General features: G+C 40.8%; 1 protein-coding gene across 13 annotated transcripts in view; it reads left to right on the forward strand.

Moving 5' to 3' along the window:
- The window catches only part of PIP5K1B (phosphatidylinositol-4-phosphate 5-kinase type 1 beta), a 1685295-nt gene that overhangs the window by 911701 nt on the left and 755577 nt on the right, over positions 1-18017 (forward strand). The window lies entirely within an intron of this gene.

Genomic DNA, 18017 nt, shown 5'->3' on the forward strand with positions numbered 1-18017 from the left:
AGTTAGGAGATTTACTTCCTTTTAGTGTTAAGTCTGAAGTTTGAGAAAATGGTGGCCTGTCTATTGCAAATATAACAGCTGTAGTGTATCTGATTATTTATTTTTACACTGATTATAGAGACTTATAGAAGTGTCATGGTTATGGGGAGATTGTCTTTGCTTCCAAGTTTTGCAGGCAATGTTCCTTTGTTTGAGAAGGTGTCAGAGATTAAATGCCATTCAGGGTAGAAACGAGGCTTTATAAAGTCTAAGCCTGTAGGGATAAAATTGATTTAGTCATGCAGATTGGAAGGAAGTTGCCTTATCTGCATTAGCGATAGTATATAAGAAGTGCCAGATTATGTTGTTAATTGCATTTTCATATTTTGTGTGTTGTCAGCATTGGTTCTCTGGATAGGACATAGGATAAGGGAAGCTTAGCTTTCTTTAGTGTATATATGAAGGATATAGCCGAGTGGTTGCTTATGTTTGGAGAGTGCACTGTTATGGATGCTGTTTGTAAAGACTGGTTAGTGGTGAGGATGGCTAGGAGAGAGTTGCTGTTGGTTGCTGTGTTTTGTCTAGTTGGCTCCATAATTAGTTGATATAGGGAAAGGTTGGGGGGGGGAGCTGATTAGGTCATGTTTACTGTTTAGAATGTACTCAGACGTTCAGGCCAAAACTAAGGGGTTGTGGCTGACCAAGTTTGTGGATGACTACAGACTGGGTGCAGTTACTGAATCCCCAAATGATGTCAGTATACTCCAGGAGGGTCTTACACGGACCAACGACTGGTGTCTTAGTCACGGTCTCAAACTGAATGCAAAGAAATGGATCATCATTAATTTCAGCAAAAAACACTGTCCCTTCACACTACCAAATTAACAAGAATACCCTATGTACCTACGAAGTGGTAAGAGATCTGGGATCACAAGTAGACTGCGACCTTAACTTTGACCACCATGTGTCTACTGTAGTAAGAAAGGCTTTCTAAGTAGCACACTTGTTTAGTAAAGGCATCGCCTCTAGAGAAAAGGAGAGTATAACCCCTCTATACTTAGCATTAGTCAAACCCGTAACTGAGTATAATGCCCCGTTCGGTATGTACCATACAAAGCACCTGCAGCAACTGGAGAGACCTCAGAGGTTTCTAACAAAGAAGACCAAGGGACTCCAGCACGTGCCTTACACAGACTAACTAAAGTCCCTGTCAGTATACTCTTTATCATATAGACTTCTTAGGGAATACTTATGCTTGGCTTACAGTGTGATTTCAGACCCAAACCTAATGAACTTTTTCCACATCCATAAATCAAACGGGACTAGAGCTACCCATTCCAGGGTTCTAAGTATGGCCTTTAACTATGATATCCCAGTGACTGCTGTGTCTTTTGGAATAGGCTACGAATTCATGTGAAACAGAGCATCTGCATGACACTGTTTAAAAGGAACCTGGATGAGTGGATGAGGCACCGTAAATTTGTACCGGGGATATCGCCCACAACCTTTCTGGACATGGGCAGTCATTACTAAATGTAATCCTGGGTACTGACTAGCATATCTATGGTATTACATTGGGATGAAATGGCTAGGCTTGAAATGACCTCCTGGTTGATAGCCTAGTAAACTCCTATGATCCTGTAATCCTATGATCCTAGAAAGTAGGTGTTCAGGTGTCTTAAGATAAAGAGGTGTTTCTTTTTATGGGTGCGAATTAATAGGGCATGGATAAGATCTGTAATGACTATGTGGAAGATTCTTTGTGTGTTTGGGAGGATGATATACAGTCGGTGTTGTGTTATTTGTTTGGCTGAGATCAGTTATTAACCAGTTAGGACCAAATTCATCTGTGATGGAAGAGGTGGTAATGATTTGTAGTCCAGAAAAGACTTGGTCGGCAGCATGTAAACACCTCTTGTACTTGTTTCTGTCCTGTCTAAGCATCCATTCAATCATCCTTTCACAGCCCCATTTTCCCATTTTTGCATATGGAGTTGGGGTGTCACTTCAATGCTGACAATCATCTAGAGCCAAGGTTTACAGCACCAGGTGGTTAGCCCCACCACAATAGTTCTTCCACACCATACACTCGCATGCACAATAACACTTTTGGCCAATTTAGAGTTTCCAGTCCACCTACTGCATGTCTTTGGATTGTAGGAGAAAACCAGAACACTGAGAGGAAACCCACGCGAACACAAGGAGGACATGCACAGAAGGCATCCCGGCCAAGAATATAAGTGGGAAACCTCTTGCTGTGAGGCAAGAGCACTATCCACTGTGCCACTGTGCTGCCCACTGTACTGTCTAAACATATAGTGTCATAATCCGGAAGGTAGGTGTATAGTGAAGTTGTGTGATATTTCAGCCATATTTCAGTTTGGGCACATATGTTTGTGTTGTGCTAACATAGCAATAGTTGTATTTGACTCTGCTGCATTTAAGACTTCCTGTTTGCAAATGTTTGGTTTGAGTACTTTTGTGTGTGCATGCTTGTGGTTTGCTTCGGTTGAATAGGGACCCAGAGTTGCTGTGGGTTTCTCCTCATACAGCAATTATTCTGAGTGTATTATGATCCATATGGGTAATTGTATGCAGTGGCATCAGGATTATGGTTAAATGTCTTTTAAGGCTAGGTAATAAAATAGGCTGCATTTCGAATGTAGGTTTTAGCAAGGCTTATTCTAATGCTATGTGTCGTTGTGTCTTTGTTTCGGATTGTTGTCATGTATTGCATTTTGGAGGATATTGTCATAAAGTAATAATACAGTAAATAAGTCTAATAATAAATTTGATGTCATTCTTGACTGTTGGGTCTCAGTTCTGTCCTTGGAACCAACTCAGCCATTATATCAAGCTTGCAACAACCAGAAACTCTCAAACTAAGGCTACCCATAGTGCCACACAGAATTTACGACTCGTCAGCCATGCTCTCAGCTAAGTGCTAAGTTTTATATATATATATATATATATATATATATATATATGTATACACACACACACACACACACACATTTTTGTCTCTTTAGCTCTAAACTTGTTACTTACCTAATATTTTTCTTGTTACTCCTCTAATTTTTTGAGTGTGAGTGCTGTTTCTTCCCCTTTTACCTTATCAGTAGACACTTGTCATACCATCATTGGTATAGTCCCTTCCCTTCCCTCTTACCTCTGGTAATTCTTTAAATACCATCGTTGGTATTCCCTTTTCCCCTTTACCCTTTGTGGGTATTTTCTTTAACTGCCATCGTTGGTATGACCTTTCCTTAACAATAAAAAAAATATTTTCTTTACTCTGTTTTTCTCTTACTCCGTGTGTGTGTGTGTGTGTGTGTGTGTGTGTGTGTGTGTGTGTGTGTGTGTGTGTGTGTGTGTGTGTGTGTGTGTGTGTGTGTGTGTGTGTGTGTGTGTGTGTGTGTGTGTGTGTGCAAGTTTGTGTCTGTGCGCATGCCTTCTCATTAAAAGTTTGACAGATAGCAGAAAAGTAGAAAGGAACTACTTGGTTTCAAGCAGTGCGAGGAGTGTGGCAGAAAGATGCCCAATTCGGATGGGCATCTTTCTTGTGTGTATTGTTTGGAGGTGCCACATTTAGAGATTCAACCAGTGTGTGAGCTCTGCAAGGGCTTCAGTGCTCGAAGCCTTGCTGAGAGGTGCAGCAAATTGATCCTCAAAGGGCTTTTAAAATGCCCTTTTAGTGAGGCTTTGTCTGAGGCAGAGACATCTAAGTCTCCCAAAAAAGAGTCAAAAAAGAGGAGCTACTCCCTTCCGGCATCTCCTAAATCTCAAGAGTCTAAATCTTCTAAGGGCCAGGTCTCAACTCGATACCTCGGAAGTGAGGCCTAAGATTCCAAAATCGACACCTGCTACCATTTCGGCACTGAAGCCTGTAACTTCCCCCATAGTGCCAACAACTACTGAACCTACGAAAGTCACCTTGGTACCAACCCCTTCATCGGTACCTATGACCCTCTCAGCACCAATAATAGTTTCCCCAGTCAAACCGGTCACTTTCTCCCCAGCAAACCAAATCATTGGTCAGCCGACCACACTGCCAAAGGTCGAATCTATACCCAGGAGTAGATACTCCCCATCTGTTGACCCCTTCTTTGATCAGTAATTGAATCCCTTTACTAAACATCAAGAATCACCCTCGGGGATGCCCATCCATTCCACCAGGAGCCTTTCAGAGCTTGATGTAGTCAGATTAGTGGAGCAGCTCTTGGCGGCCAGAGGTCTCCCAGTCCCAGCTAGGACCTCTCTCCCATCCCGAGCTGAGGTTTATTCTCCAAGGATTCCCACTTATCTTCCTCCTTCAACCTCTCCACAAGTTTTGCTGCCCTCGACTTCAATGCTTCCGGTGCCAACTACTTCTGTACAGGTGGTGGACCTCTCCGTAGTTTTGGAACCGACTCAGTGGTTGGCGACTCTTTCGGAGCCAACCCACCCGCAGGACCATGACTTTGCTACTGGCTCTGGGATCCCTAGTTCGGCTCCGATTTTTTCCATGGCACCGTCTATAGTTCCTGGTGCTTTGACAGTTTTGAGTCCTCTAACGGCTCCTTCTGTGAAGGTGGGCTTGATGGAGTGGGGTGTGACCCCGGTTCCAAGGTTGTCTTTCTCGGTTCCGGGCTTTCATCCCTCTTCAGACGGGCTTGCCTTTCAGATTATGGAGAGAGCTGTCTCCTCAACAGGCTTGCAGTTTGCACCATCCCCATCGGAGTGTCACATCTATGTATCCTCTGGCTCGCTGTCACAATCTGCTACATTGGGGCTACATTGGGGCACCGAACACAAGAGTAGCAAGACACCCTGCTGCAAGGTACTCTCTTTGAAGTCCTCCTCAGACCTTCCCCTTAAGGAGCCAGCCTGTAAGAGATTGTGCAAGAGGAAGCATATAGATTCTCTGGAAGAATCTGTCACTGAGGATACAGATTACAATGAAGGGGAAGGGTCCCCATGGTCACACTCTGAAGATGCCTCCTTTGGAGACATCCTGTAAATCTTAAAACAGAGGGGTGATTGGAAGTCCAGAAACCCTTCCTCCAAGGAATCTTTTTTCTTGCACGCTTTTCATGCCCAACCTTCTACTTCTTGGGTGACCCCACCTGTCGATGAATTGGTCAAACTCATCGTGCAGCATGCGTGGAAGGGTGCTGACACTATAGAGCCAATTCCCCGGAGACCAGACAAATTTCTGTCTGCACCAAAAGATCAACTCCACTAGCCTAAAGGTTTAGCAGTAAATCCTATGGTGGTGGCAGCTGCCACAAAAAAGGAACTCGCCATGGAGAGTCCTGCTGTCCATCCTCTGAACCGAGAGTCTCAGATGGTGGACAAATTCGGGAAGTGGGTCTATGCTTCAGCAACCTCTCCCGTATGGTCTTTGAATTTTTTGGCACATTTCATGTGATTTCAAAGGGACCTGATAACTGAGCTTTAAGGGACCTTGGCAGGATCAGTGTCTGACGAGGTATGCTATAAGGTTGCCTCCCAGCTTGCCACCCTAGAATCGATCTCCAACTCATCCATATGGCTTATTGCACATAGAGCCAAAGGAATGGCCCGGGCATCGGGTGCAGGTGTCTCCATTAGGCATCATGCCTGGATGCGTTTATGTGACTTTGCAGACCCTTTCAAGTCTTTCTTTGTCAGTGTTCCAATTGATGCTACCTGGTTGTTTGGCCCAAAAGTCAGAGACATATTAGCCAGGTGTGAGAAGGATGGAAAGACCCTTTCTGCTCTGGGCATGCACTTTTCCACTCCTCAATGACCTTACTCCAGGAATCAGAGGAGTGGAAAGATGTGGTTCAGAAAGTCCCAAGGGCCTTTTTGGGACATATGTGGCGAGTATTCTCCCCAGGGCAGGGGGGGGGGAACTCATCTGGAAGACACCCCTTCCATGGCAGAGGGTGCCTGCGTAACCAGGATTCCAGAGATTCTTTCTCTGAACAATGCTACCAGCGCTCCTGATCAGCGGCCTGATTGCTTACCTCTGGAGGCAGTCAGTGGAAGATTCCGTCTGCACCATTTAGCCTTGCACACAAATTACATCAGATTCCTGGGTGCAGACAATAATTACCAGAGCTTACCGCATCTCCCTCACTCTTTATCCCAGACCACAAAGTTGAATCCCCGATGTTCCACCCAGTCAGAGGGATACAGCAGCAGTAGAAATTCAAAAGCTGCTTCAAAAAAGAGTCATCCAAACAGTCCCACTAGACCAAATAGGATCCAGATTTTACTCAAGATTCTTTTTAGTGCCAAAAAAGACAGTGGACTGGAGGCCAATCCTAGACCTCAGTGTTCTGAACAAGTTTATTCAACAGACAAAATTCTAGATGGTCATGGTTCAGTCTATCCTTCCTTTCCTGGAGAAGGATGATTGGATGTGCTCTATAGATCTTCAGGATGCGTATTACCACATAAAAATGGACTAGTGCTTCAGAAGATACCTCCACTTCGAGCTGGGAGCCAGTCATTACCAATTTATAGCACTGCCCTTTGGTCTCACCACAGCCACAAGGTCTTCACCAAATGCATGGCAGTGGTAGCAGCTCACTTAAGGCTACAGAGATTCCATGTGTTTCCATATCTAGATGACTGGCTCCTCACCTCCCCCACCAGGCATCTACTGCTTTCTTCCTTGGACTCCATTCTAAGGCTTACAGAGTTCTTAGGCATCTCAATAAACAGGGAAAAGTCAGTACTATCCCCCACACAAGACATTGGAGCAACACTGAATACAAAATCCTGCATGGCTCCTCTGCCTTTCCACAGACTCCTAAGGTTGAGGTTACAACTTCAATGATACTCTCTTAAGACAAAGTTCCAGCTTGTCTAGTCTTACAACTTCTTGGGTCCATAGCAGCAACAATCACTCTAGTTTGTCTGGCAAGGTACCACATGAGACTTATTCAATTGTTCCTGGCATCACAGTGGTCTCTGTTAACACACCCAAAGTCCCACCTAATCTGCATAACCAACTGATGTAAGTAGGATTTATATTGGTGGATGAAGCCAGAAGAGGAATTATGGAGCTGCCTCTTTTAACCCTCTTAGCCCAAGACAGTAGTGACCATGGATGCATCCCTGATGGGGTGGGGGGGTCATTTCCAGGGAATGACAGTCCATTGCACTTGGTCCCCTCAAGAGGGCAATATGCATATCAACATCCTAGAACGGAGGACAGTGCTCTTAGCGCTGCAAGCATTTCAGTCTGCCCTCCCTTCGGGGACAATTGCTATTCAGTCAGGCAACATGTCAGTGGTCTGGTACATCAGCAAATGGGGGGGGAACCAAATCCTACCCTTTATGTCAAGAAGCACTAAGAGTTTGGCAATCGGCAATCACCTCCAACTGCTTTCTTATAGCAACTCACATTCTGGGGAATTCCAACGTGATTGTGGGCAAACTGAGCAGATGCATACTCCTGCCTCATGAGTGGTCTCTCAATCCCAATGTAGTGACAAAGATCTTTCATTGATGGGGTCAGCCTTGCTGCGATCTGTTTGCATCTCCCATAAACCACAAATGCGGCAGCTACTTTGCCGTAATCTCCCTTTGGGGAGAGTCCCCGAGAGATGCTCTCCTACATGATTGGCCCCCTGGAGTACTTTATGCCTTTCCACCAATCCCCCTAATTCCCCAATTTTTGAAGAAAGCCCAGTGGTTGAGAAGCAAAGTGATCCTCATTGCATCTTATTGGCCCCGTCAAGTCTGGTTCCCCTTTCTCTGGTTTCACCTAGTTCACTGCCCATGGACTCTGGATCCAACTCCAGATCTGTTGTCTCACCCACAGGGACTGGTCCTTCCCAACCTACAAAGTCTCAAGCTGATGGCTTGGTTCCTCCACTCCCAGTAATTGCCAGGTGGAATAATCTATCTTCCCCATTACAAAAGATACTTCTGGCTTCTCATAAACCATCCTCCAGGAAACTTTACCTTAGTAAATGGAACAGATTTGTGTTTTGGTCTCAGGAAAAAGGAATTGACCCCTTTTCAGCCTCGATTGATTAGGTATTAAAATATTTATCAACCCTTTTTCCAGTCGGGACCCTCTGCTTCTACTATTAGAGTTCATTTAGCTGCTATTTCAGATTTTCATAATGGTTTTGATGACCTTTCAATGATGTCTCATCATCTTTGCAAAACCTTTCTAAAGGGTGTTCTACATTTTAAAACACCTTTTAGGGAGCCCATTGAGCCTTGGAATTTAACGTTAGTCTTACAAAGTTTGGTCCCTCAACCCTTTGAGCCAGCAGCCTCCTGTGATATCAGATATTTATCTTGGAAAACTTTATTCTTGATAGCCATCGTGTCGGCCAGAAGAATATCAGAATTGCAGGCTTTGTGTGTGAAACATCCATATATCATTTTTCACAAAGAGAGAGTATCACTTAGAACTAACCCCTCTTTTCTGCCTAAAATAGTATCAGACTCCAATATTAATCAGTCTATAGATCTACCAGTTTTCTTCCCAAACTTTTCAAACAAGGGAGAATATTGTTTGCATTTGTTGGATGTACAAAGACAATTATGTTTTTATCTGGGTAGAGCAAAATTGTTTAGGAAATCATTCCTATCCTTTTCAGGTACTTGACTGGGCAAACCAGTTTCCAAAGTTACACTATCGAAATTGTTGAGAGATAACATCACCTTTATTTATGACCAAAATAAGCTGAACTTATTAACAAAAGTTAGGACTCATTCTACCAGATCAGTTTCCAGTTCAGTAGCCTTTCATTCCAGAGCCTGTTTGGATGACATTTGTGCAGCGGCAACTTGGGATACCCCCCATACCCTTATCACTCATTACAAATTGGATATGGTCTCCTGGGGAAGAGCATCCTTTGGTTCTATGGTGCTCAGGAATATCCTTCCTTAGGGCCTTCTGGGGCATAAAGTAGCTAGGGACTCTGTCCCAACAGTAAAGAATGAATGAAGATTGACAACATCAGATAAAGAAGTTATGTTCTTACCATAAAGGTCCATCTATGTTGTTGATTTTCATTCATTCTTGACATCCCACCCTCCTACCCCCTCCAAAGACTTCTGGAGGTCCAGAACTAGTCCTGAATTTCTAGTAGGGCAGTTGCTCAGACAAAGCTTCCACATTTTTCTATTCTATGGGCAAAACTTGATCTGAGTGGAAGGGAAGAGAGGCACTATGGGTAGCCTTAGCTTGAGAGTTTCTGTCTGGCATGAGCTTGATATAACAGGTGAGTCAGTTCCAAGGATGGAACCGAGACCCAACCGTCAAGAATGAATGAAGATCTGTAGTTTTATTTTACATTGTGATGATGTGTTGAATGTGTTTGGTGGGTTAAGAAGGGGAATGGAGTTATGTTTCTGTAAAGTTATAAACCTGGAGATGGGAGGAAAGTGAAGCAAGCCAGTAATCTGCAGGAGAAGTAGTCAATCAGTTGGGGCATTTGGATTGTACAGGTGAGGGCAGAACAAGTTAGTCAGGAAGTATGTAGTAATTGAATTTGTGCTCTTATCCATGCTCAACATACCCGCGGTAGTGGTGCTGCGGTAGCGTTGTCACCTCACAGCAAGACGCTGTCCAGTTCGATTCTCAGCTAGAGCGTCTTCTGTGTGGAGGCATGCGTGAATGGGCGTACCTTCTTTGAAGGTTGTGTGTCAGGGCTGGTAACTTGGCATGTAAAAATCCACTACCAAACATTAATGGACCGGAGTTCCACTGTTGCGACCCCTAACCGGGATAAGCCGAAAGACACAACAACATCCATGCTCAACATAGATATTTTTTTCATCCTATAAACATATGCAGGACAGCAAGTAGAGTGCAGTACAACCTTTACAGCATAAGCACATTGGCATGAGGTACAGGGAACCAATACTGCAAGTAGTTACAAGTGTTAGCCTAGAAAGATCAATGTCCAGCCTGTTTAACAACAGTACAGCTACTGGTGGATAAGAAAATTGACATAAGGTCAGCAAAGGGGACATAAAACCAGTGTTTCCATCCTTTGCAACAGAGGCAGCTAGAAGGAAGTCTGACAAGATTCAGTCAACAGTTATACAGTTATACAGTTATATAGTTATACAGTTATACAGTTATACGCTGGTAACAAGGGCCAAAAAAACTGCCTAGTCTCACCATGCAGCCAGAAGTTCAAGGCATTGGTTCTTCTGGAGCATGTTCACTCTGAAAAAATCATCCAAGTGTCATTACAGACAAATGCAGTTGTTAATATTGCTTTCCTGGGTCCCCTGATAGATGCAGCTGGAATATATCAGGCAGGATAAATTACTAGAAAGTACAGAAAGTGTTAATTGCTCTGGTGGTGTAAAGGTATAAAGTCCTAACTACAGCCCAGGAGACTCAAGTTCAATTACCAGCTCAGCTGACTGATGAAGTGAGAAGAAGATGGCTGTATCTATCCTGGATGGGAGAGACAGGCTAGACATCACCCAGTGAGCCTTGGTGGAGGCTGGACCTCAAAGGAACTGCTGCTGTGCAAGGGAACAGACTAAGATGTACCCACCATATCATTAGAGGGCAGGACGTGTTTGGCATGATCCTGACATTGCCCAGCCCAGCCCGTACAGCATGGTGCCAGCATGTGAGGACAAGCAGTTATGATGACTTTTCTACCAGACCATTTTAGTGCTTGCCCAGCATATACCCAACCCCAGAGAACCAAAGAAAGGTGAACCTCCCACATGGGAACATTGGAGGTCTGGTGAGATGGGACTTGTGGTAAAGATAACTGGTGGAGGAGTAAGTGGCCTAATGTTCAGCCAACACAGATGAAAAAATAGATAAAAAAGAGAAAGTGCCTTATGAAAGAAAAAGAGTTGACAAGCATATGCTAATAGGACTTCTAACTTTTTAGGAATGGACAGCAAAGCACAGATAAATCATTTGTAATGAACATGAGCAAAAATGGGAACATTATTCCTAAACAGCAAAAAGTAGTGCATTAAACGTACTACATACATTTGTTACATAATTTTAATTAAGGCAGAAGACACTATATAAGTGCATTCTCCATCATATGTGCATGCGGCATCTAATGTCATATTATACACTTATAAGGCAGTCCATGATGTATCATGGAAGGTAAATAAAGTACATCACCAAACAGAATAAAAACAGCAAAATATGCAAAGATCACACCTTGTATAATAGAATAAGAAAACAGGTAAAAGGTAAGGGTGGACGAACGTTGCTGACAACTGCAGAAGGCGTACCTCAGGGGAAGGCATGTCATTTATATATAAATTACTACCCCATGTTAGGCACAATATATATGCACAGAGGGCTCAGAGGTTATATAATTTGCAGTTATTTGTGAAAACTATCAAATGACAGTATGCACTGGCCATTAACTTATGAACTGGTAGTTGAAAAAGAAAGCAGCATCGTCAGATGCTGTTCCAGTCCTCAGAAGTAGTAGTCAATAACTGCATGCAGGTACACTATACAGATATGGGTAGAGCAACACAGCTAACAAGTATGCAACAATTAAATGTTGCCTAATCAAAACATGTTCTTATTTATGTTTTTTTCCCTTTCATAGCTGTTATTATATTTTGTTTATACAAGAAACATCTTTATTAAAATATCACTTATGACATAGGCAATTTTACATTTATATAAATGAAAACAAACCATACTGACATAATTTTAGTTGAAAACATTATACATCACTCATAATCTACCCAGTCACTGTCAGTCAAACATTACGTAGCTCATTCAAATCCTGCCTTCCCTTAAACCTCATTTCTCATCTGCATGTATTGTTCCCACAGTTTCCATTTTTCCATGTAATTTGCTCCCACCCTTTTCTAAAGATCACATTTCAGTTGTTTGATGTCTGTTACTATATTTGCAGCTGCTAGTATAGTTAGTTTAGACTTTGATTTCCATTTCCTTGTAATTGCTTTCAGCCACCATAATTAGACCCAGCAAGTCCTTACTATGTCTAGGCAATTCCGATTCTGCATCCTAGCGCAAAACAGTCATTTCTTTAGTCATACCAGTTTGCTTGGGCAGCCACGGTGGTGCAACGGTTAGCATTACTGCCGCACATTAAGAGGTTCTTTGGTTCTATTCTTGGCTGGAGTGCCTTCTGTGTGGAGTCTGCATGCCCTCCCTGTGGTCGCATGGGTTTCTGCCAGGAGCTCCAGTTTCCTCCCACACCCGAAAGATGTACTACAGGTGGACTGGACGCACTAAATTAGCCCTAAGTGTGAGTGTGTGCATTTGTGTGCCTTCTGTGGAAGGTTGGGTGCCGGGCTGGCAACTCGATGCCATAAAACTCCACTGCCAGTTGTTCTGTGGATCATTATTCCGCTGTGGTGACCCCCTAATGGGAAAAGCTAAAAGGAGAAGAGGAAGAAGTCATACCAATTTGCTCACCCAATATTTCTGATAGAGCAGTCTGCAGGGAATTTTTAAAGTCTGCCAACTCATTGTACTCCCAGAAAATATGTTCCCAATTACCTTTTGCTTCCTTATCCACCTCCAACATTTGCTGTCTACCTGAGGAAAAATTCTTTGGGGTCTACTTCGGGTATAAAAATACCAATGTAAACACTTCCAGGCAAAGATCCCGAATTTTCTAGACTTCATTTCATATTTTGGAGACATACATATATCTCCTCATCATTTCTTTGTGAATTGCTTATCCAATCTCTTTTCACAATCCTTTCTAACCTCCTCTGATTGATTCTTGTACTTATCATGCAATATTTTATATGCTGTACTAATTATTCCTTTTTTAGGAGCAGGTCCTATTCTAGATTGTACTAAAAACTCTACCAATGCTGGTCTTTCTCTTAGGATCCCCTATTTCCTTCTCTTTGCCTATACTCTGATATCAAGCCTTAATAGGGAAGGCAATCTGTAACTTGCAGTCCAAATAAATTCTTGGCCTCTTCCCATTCTTACTTCCTCCCAATACCTTGGTTCTTTTGCCAGTTTTCTTCAATAAATTCTTGCCCCTTCTTGCCTATTGTCTGTATCCCTAATTGCAGTCATCCCTATTGGCATAATCTCCTTTCCCGTGTTGGCTTAGTTCTTAGAATACTTTCTGTACTTTATGAATATTATATTCTCTATGATTATTATCATTCTCCTTAAGGATCTGCATCCAAAATTCCATTCTCTCTTTGTTTTTTGAGCCCCCCCTTCATCATCATTCTTTCCACTTTGAATTATAGGTTTCTTCTTGTGCTATATATAGGAGCCTTAACTGTGTAGCTCTGAAATATCCCTTCAAATCGGTTAATCCCAGACTGCCTTGTTCTATTGAAAGAATCAGCTTATCCCACTTGACTCTTGCTGTCTTCCCCTCCCAGATAATATCATTCACCTCTTTGTTAATTGCTATCCACAACTTCTCTTCTGGTTGATAAAAATATGTCTGACTTGTGTATAAAACTAAAGGGACTAAAAACATTTTAACTGCTTGTATTTTGCTATCCATATCCATAAAACAGAGAGCTTCCAATTTCTTAGTTGTATTATCTTTCATTTAGTATTTTCCCACATATCCTTAGCTGCCACACCAGAATCTATTTTAATCCATACTCCTAAGTACTACATTTTATCATACCCCCATAAATATGGATATTGATTGCTGAACCATTTTGTGTGTGGGTACATAATTTACAGCTATTGCATTTGTTTTAGCTTCATTTGTTTTGTATCCCGAAAAGATTTGAAACCATCTCATAATGTTCCACAATACTGTAATGTCCTTTTCTGGTTTTATCAGGTATAAAATATATAATATCATCTACAAATAGAGCCAGCTTTTCTTGTCTACAGTGCCAGTTATATCCTTGAATTTCTGAGTCCCTTATTTTCTTTACCAGTGGTTCTAAATATAATGCAAATAACAAAGGGGAAAGAGGACACTCCTGCCTGGTTCCTCTGCTCAAACAGAAATTATTGGAGAGGAACCCACTTACTTTAATTTTTTGCCTCGATCCCTCATATATCCTCCTAATCAACTTTATAATGTTCAAAAGATGCAGCCACACACCGACCAAGTAACAAGTCTGGAGACTGACGCTGAAGAATCACTGCTCGTACATAAGACGTAAAATATATTTAATGTAAAAACTCCGCACACTACAAGTAATATGGTTAAGCGCTTTCAACTGTAATATACAGTCTTCATCAGAACAACATGCTACACAAACTTTACTACTTATATACTCTACCATTTGACACTTAATTGAATAATTACTCTGGTTGCCGCCAAAAACTTTAAAAACATACTAACCACTGTATAAAATGTAAGAAAACGCTATTTACCCTCTACTGTACATAAAACACAAAAAATTGCCTACTAGTACATTAATCTATACCATAAACTTTTCTATACATACACATGCTACACACTGTTGCATGTGTTAGATCTAAAAATATATGATATTGAAGTGTTAAAATGATATAAACTTAAGTCCCTTATATTTATTCTACTGCTATAAATCCTGTCCGAAACCATCATATAGGTACATGTATTTATATTTGCCTAAGAATGTATAACTAATACTTGTAATGGGTAAAATGTAAATCTATAATTGCTTATGTACAATCTAATAAAAAATTAATAAAATATTAATAAAAAATAAATAAAGAATAATTAATGAAGAATTAATGACAACTATAGCAATATTCCTCAACACCACACTGGACATTTCTATACCATACACATATTTTTACATACATTGATATGCAAAGTTACAACAGAATGGTACCATCGTGTCTAAAACATTTGAATGGGAAGTAAGAAGAAACACACAACAAACATAAAACACTGACTGCCTTACTATACTCATGCTCTAGGTGCCCAATACTGATGGTGTAACACTCTTAAGGCTTGTTAAAAAAGTCATTTATAATAAAGCTAAGAAAGGTTTAATGCTGACAAAATCATTGAGTCCTGGTTTTCGGGTGGAATCAGTCAGAATCTGCCATCTACTCTCACTTGCTGCTAACTCCATTTTCCAGTTCCCTCCTAGTGGTGTAATAAAGATCTGATCAATGATGGCAAATGTAAAACTGTGATCACTCCCTTGATCCAAAATGTGTCTATATAAAGCATTTTTAGTATCACATTTTTGTATCCGATATAGATGTTCGTATACACGCTTCTTCAGTTGTCTTTCCGTTTTGCCAATATAATGGGCATTACACCGTGTGCAGTTGGCTATATACACAACCCCTTTAGAACAACAATTCCCAGTCTTGCATCTAATAGACGTACGATTGATGTCATCTAGCCTGATGGTATTGGCTGTATTGATATGCTTACATTGCTTACACCTCCCACATTTGGTGGTTCCCTTGTGTGTATCTATTTTACCCTTTCCATAGCTTGCCCTCTCCAACAGTTGTTTAATATTGGGCGCAGTTTTATATACACATTTAGGAAATTTGTCCCATCTTTGGTCCTTGTCCATTGAAACTAATGTTGTCCAATGTTTCTCAAGGATTTGTTTGACCAAATGTGTATAAGGTGTGTACATGAGTACACACACTCTCCCATAGGGTTCATTTTGTCCTTCTATCCTTTCATTCATTTTATAACAACCTAATAATGGTGGGTATTTGCGCCCCCATTCACCTTCCACATATCTTATTACTTCATTAACCATTTTCCTTGGATAGGCACGGTCTAAAAATAACTTTCTGATATTGTTAAGTTCAGCCTCCATAATGATCTTTGTAGAGGACATCCTGGCGATTTGAATACATTGTCCTTTAACTATGTTTTTGAAAACATATGGAGGATGGCTGCTGCTGAAGTGTATGTAAGCATTCGAAAATGTGGGCTTTCTGTATAACTTTGAAATGAAACCCACATCATTATGACTGATTAATATATCCAAGAATGCAATTTCAGTGTGACTGAAACTGTATGTAAATTTAAGAAAACTGGTGGTATTGTTTATGTATTCCATAAATTCCTCTATTTTTTCCTTTGGACCATTCCACAAGATAAAAATGTCATCCAGGTATCTTGCATAATAGGAGATGTTGGAAAAAAATGTACTATTAAATACATGTTCTGACTCCCATTCGAGCATGACCAAATTAGCGAAAATGGGAGCGCAAGCTGCTCCCATAGCCACACCCTTGGTTTGTTTAAAATATTCTCCCTGGAATGCTATGTAGTTATGGTCCAACACCAGTCCCATCATATCACATATTAGATTGATCTTATTCCATGTGAGCCCTGAATATTTCCTTAAACTATTTGCAAAAAATTCCAGGCCCTCATCTTTAGGGATGCTGGAAAATAAATCCTGGACATCTATGGTGAGATAAATTATATTTGGGTGCCATTTATCATTGGTTAAATCACCCAGAAATTTCCAGGAATCTTTCATGATATGTGGGATAGATTTGTAGATGTTTTTCAGCCATCCATCTATTAGTTTCCCAATGTTGAAGGTTTTAGAACGGGAGCCAGAAACTATGGGACGGAATGGAGGATTCTCCAAGGATTTATGTATCTTTGGTATACCCACCATCTTGGCCAAAACAGGGTGATCTACCTTTAAAAATGAATGGTGTCGTTACATATCCTGTTATCAATCAAATATTCTTCTATAACCAAATCTACTCTCTTGTACCCAATATTGATTTGGTTAATGGAAATATTCTCATAATTTCCAGATTCATAAAAAAGGTTGTGTAAGGCCTCATTGTACTCGCTGGTGTAAAAAATCACTGCCCCACCACCCTTATCGGGCTTCATAATTCTTATATCCTTATTACACATAAGTTTAAATAAAGCTTCTCTCTCTGGTGCTGGAAGATTATCGTTGTGAGTGTCTTTGACTTTCTTTACGTTCTTATATGTCCAATATATATCATTACAAACTAGTTTTTCAAAATTCAATACTTGCTGGTTATTGTCCGGAATAAAAGTACTTTTCTTCCTAAGGTCAGTACCTGCTATACCTATCGGTCCCTTCTCATTGCACCTGTTGTTATCAAATTGTGCAGCCAAATTAAGTCTTCTGCAATACAACTTGACCTCCTAGATATTGTCCACTAAATGTAGCCCAGTTGCTGGAATATATTTCATACCTTTACTCAGAAGTGAAACCATCTCAGGATTAACGTCCACCTCTGTATAATTGTAAACCTTAAATCCTTCATATGCAATTATCTTAGGACGTGTATTGACTATATTGTTTTCCTTAGAGGCTCTTTCGGTGTTACTATGACTGCTGTTATCTATCTTGTGTATATTGTGTGTATTATGCCCTTTCACTTTTTTGACTTTTTTGGAGTGAAACAAATCAAGCTTATCACTTGTCAAACATTCGGCCCTATCGAATGATATAGAGGGCTGTTCACAATCAATTCCTAGAGTGTCATTTATCACTGCCTGTTGGTATTTTGTGCTGGAAAAAATCTTCCCCCCTGAAAATTTTCCTCCCTTGTATTAATTCTAGTAAATTTCCTCCTAGGATGGAAGTTGCTAACATCATTCATGGGGTTCCTATATGCAGGCCAAACATAGGCCCTATTGTTTTTATATAATTCCAAGTCACGAGTAATCTTCCTATTCTTCCTTTCCATAATACTCTGAATTTTATTGTCAGCTACTACATACTGTTTCATGTATAATTCCTTCCACATTTCATATTCTTTATGGCTTGTAATCATAGTATTTAAACTTTCTAATTCATTAGCCAACTTAATGAGTTTTTCATCCAAATGTTTGATTACTGTTTTAATAAATGCATACCCAAAACTATCAAATAGTTCATTAAAGTCCTTAATGGTATCAGCTCCGTATCCAATGCCCAAAGGCAGTTTAAAAAATCTCATGCCCTTAGGTACAATCTTTAATTTGAGACACTTGGATAAATAACTGCAATCCAGTTTGGTGTTTTTATATGATACAAGTTTCTTACCAAAATCAAATATTAATTCCTTCACAGAAGAATGCATCATATCCATCTTATTATTTTTGTTATTAACAAATCCTACATCCGCATCACAAAAAATAAAACTGTCATCTAAAAACTGTAAC

This window comes from Protopterus annectens, chromosome 2.part2, assembly GCF_019279795.1.
Source record: "Protopterus annectens isolate FY-2018-M chromosome 2.part2, PAN1.0, whole genome shotgun sequence".
Taxonomy (NCBI): Eukaryota; Metazoa; Chordata; order Ceratodontiformes; family Protopteridae; genus Protopterus; species Protopterus annectens.